The following is a 4,254-nucleotide window of genomic DNA, read 5'->3' as shown; positions in this document are numbered from 1 at the left end:
GGGGATGTGCCTATAAGAGAGAGTGCAGTCCCAACCCATTCACCAGCGTGTGTGTATTCCTCAGGACGTTTATGAGGTTCTGTAATGGATCGCGGCCCGTTAAAGACCCTCCTAACCGTTCTTCTTCACGGGCCGAGCTGATTTGTGTGTGTGGCAGACACACACACACACACACACACCCACACACCACACGCACGTACGCACACACACACCACACGCACGTACGCACGTACACACACACACACACACACACACAGACACACGCACGCACGCACACACACACACACACACACACACACACACACACACACACACACACACACACCCTTTCTATCCTCGGGAGAACGGCATGGTTTCAATTAAGACTTGTGACCAGTTTCAAAACCCCCCACATGCCTCGAACGAACATTTTCATTATCACTCATTTGCGCCTGACGATACGTCGGCCTGACACCCGATGAATAATTGTGTTTTTTTCCTCTCCTCTCTCCCCCTTTTCCCCTTTAATAGTCTCAGCGCCAAATAAGATCATATTGTATTATTCAGACAGCATTCCTCTGGACCCACGGAAGCCTATTCACGGGCTGACGTGTGTGAGGTGTGTGTGGAGCCTGTGTGTGTTACCTCAGTGTGTGAGGTGTGTGTGGAGCCTGTGTGTGTTACCTCAGTGCGTGTGAGGTGTGTGTGTGTGGAGCCTGTGTGTGTTACCTCAGTGTGTGTGAGGTGTGTGTGGAGCCTGTGTGTGTTACCTCAGTGTGTGAGGTGTGTGTGGAGCCTGTGTGTGTTACCTCAGTGTGTGAGGTGTGTGTGGAGCCTGTGTGTGTTACCTCAGTGTATGTGAGGTGTGTGTGGAGCCTGTGTGTGTTACCTCAGTGTGTGTGAGGTGTGTGTGGAGCCTGTGTGTGTTACCTCAGTGTATGTGAGGTGTGTGTGGAGCCTGTGTGTGTTACCTCAGTGTGTGTGAGGTGTGTGTGGAGCCTGTGTGTGTTACCTCAGTGTGTGTGAGGTGTGTGTGTGGAGCCTGTGTGTGTTACCTCAAGTGTTGCGAGTGAATTCATTAACGTCAGATACACAGACGTCAGTCAGGTGATGTAGGTGATGTAGGTGACCTAGGCTCCAAACATCTGATGCACTCACTCTTCCTGACACACAAGCACCCGCACGCTTGCGCACGCACGCACGCACACACACACACACACACACACACACACACACACACACACACACACATATGCGCTCGCAGGCAGGCAGGCGTGCGTTACACACACACACACACACACACACACACACACACACACTCACACACACACACACACACACACACACACACACACACACACACACCACGCCTCAGTGGTCATTCATCAGTTTGTATATATATCGACAATTTCAGATAATTACCGGCCTGTTTTGTCAGGGGTCTATCGAGTCGTAGCGTAAACGCTGGCTCTTGGCTCGGGGTGATATTCCTCGTTCCCTCGTTCCCGGGCTCAGGAGTGAGAAATGGAGGGCTTGGTGAATAATGCCTCCTGCCTTTGGCGTAACCAGGACAAGATTAATCCCCTCTCACAAAACATGGAGCCCTTTTTCTGATTAATTTCACATTCATAATTCAGTAATTGCGTGCGGTGGACACTTGGATATACAGCTAATGAGATTTACACATGCTCTCTGGACCCGGGGTCACGCACGGCTGTAAATAAACGGAGCATTGTGAGTAACGGAGTGCGCCGTAACTCAAGAATGGATACGTTTTTCTGCTGCGTTAGTTTGCAAAGGCGGCTTGGCGCAGAAAACGGGCGTAATGACATTAAATCAAAAGTATTTCGATTTTTTTCCGATCTAAATATTTACGTTGTCAATCTTTAGCGTAATTAGGGTGGAAACGAGCATCGTGTAACTGAACTGAACTCCTCAACCCCCTTTATCGCATTGTTGGTGTTGGAGAAGGAGAAAGAAAACACTGTTGATGGATGAATGTTGCTTTCTTTACTCTGCCATAAAGAGGTTTCAGAAACTGGCTCTGTCTGTCTAGTTCTCTGTCTAGCTAGTTCTCTGTGCCGGCTAGTTCTCTCTCATTCCTGTGTCCAGATGTCTTAGGAGAACATACTTGTGCCTTTGATAACAAGAGGGTAAAATGGAGGACAAACAAAAGCATTCTAAATGCTATGAAAGTCAGAGACCTAAAATGCTCTGAAGTTCAAAAATGCAAATCAAAATTAGTGAAACACTTAAACGAAGATCTCAAAACCCACTTTGAGAAAATTAAAAAACAATGCAACAAACTATGCAATCAGGTAATTACCATGACCAAATCTGCTAAGAAAAAATACCTCGATAACAAAATCGAAGAAAACTTAAACAAACCACGTGACCTTTGGAAGCTACTTAATAGCCAACTAGGTTGCAGTCAAAAACTCAAAACCAGGTCTACAAACATCAGCATAAAATCTGGAGATTCTCTCCTTACAGACAAGCTGGATGTGGCTAAGTGCTTAAACACTTTCTTTACAACCATAGCCACTAAATTAGTTAACAATCTACCACCCCACTCAGGGCGTTATGGTGTAGAGCACATCCGTGCGTTCTACAATAAACTGGGTGTACGCAAAGATGATTTTAAACTCTCCATGGTGTCAAACGATGAGGTGTTTAAAAAACTGGGCGCTCTACACTCAGAAAAGGCCACGGGCCATGACAATATTCCAGCCAGATTTCTAAAAGACTCAGCTGCCTCCATTACCCCAATCATCACCCACATAATAAACCTCTCCATCAAACAGGGACACGTCCCCCTTGACTTTAAAATAGCAAGGGTAACCCCACTGTATAAAAAAGGAAGCAAATTAGACCCAGGCAACTACCGACCTGTTTCTATTCTTAATTCCATCTCGAAACTTATGGAAAAAATAGTTTATGAACAGGTTGATAGGTACCTTACCGAAAAAAATCTGATGTATGAATTTCAATCAGGATTCAGAACATCCCATTCCACTGACACATGCCTTCTCTATTTGAACGACCACATCAACCATGAGGTGGACTCGGGCAAGTACTGCGGCATGGTCATGCTGGACCTCCAGAAGGCCTTCGACACAGTAGATCACCACATATTGTTAGATAAACTGAAAGCAATTGGGTTCGATAGAACATCGGTGAGCTGGATGCAATCCTACTTAGAGGGGAGGGAACAGGTGGTTAGTGTGAACGGAACACTGTCCCCCCCCCTCCCAGTGACCTGCGGCGTTCCACAAGGAAGCATATTGGGACCTTTACTGTTCCTAATATATGTGAATGACATGTCATCAGCATGTGATTGCAATTTGTTCCTGTTCGCGGATGACTCGGCTCTGCTGGTCTCTGACAGGGACATATTGCAGGTGGAAAAAGCGCTAAGCACTGAACTGAGTAGAATCTGCATCTGGCTAGCTGACAATAAACTATCAATACACCTAGGTAAAACTGAAACCATCCTATACGGATCCCCATCTAAACTGCTGTAAATTTCAAAATAAAAGTGGGTAACATTAATATCACAAGAAAAGAGATTATTACATACCTGGGCTCCATCTTAGAGGCAAATCTTTCCGGAGATAAAATGGCAGCAAAAGTAATCAAAAAAGTGAACCATAGAACTAGATTATTGTACAGGATATCCTCACTTGTCAGTAAAAACACACTGAGGACCCTATCAGGAGCTCTCATTCAATGTCACTTCGACTATGCCGTAACATCATGGTACTATAGAACCACAAAGGCCCAAAAAACAAGACTCCAGACAGCCCAAAATAAACTGGTTAGGCTTTTGCTAGGCCTCAACCCTAGGACACATCTAACCGCTGCTCATTTTTTGAGCCTTGATTGGCTACGAGTAGTTGACAGAGTGCAGCAGCTTGCACTGGGCCTGGTCTTCAAGATACGCTACACCACAAAGACACCCAAGTACCTGTCAACATACTTCCAAAAAGTGAACAACGTCCACACATACAATACCAGAGGAAGCTCCACGAACCACGTTCAACCGCGTTGCACCACAAACAAGGGGTTAAACTCGTTTGCAAACTATGCAGTAAAAATGTGGAACGCCCTTCCTATAATCTTAAAGGAGTGCAAAACACTGCCCACCTTCAAAACCACTCTCAAAAAACATTTACAGGAGGCTGCAATCCGTAACTGGACCCTCTAAATCAAAAATCAGATTAAAAGACCCGAACTACCCACTGTACATACTTTGTGTTTTGTCCCCCGCCCCCA

The sequence above is a fragment of the Nansenia antarctica genome (genome assembly GCF_963989245.1).
Source record: "Nansenia antarctica genome assembly, chromosome: 11".
NCBI lineage: Eukaryota > Metazoa > Chordata > Actinopteri > Argentiniformes > Microstomatidae > Nansenia > Nansenia antarctica.
Note: the sequence above shows the minus strand (reverse complement) of the source record.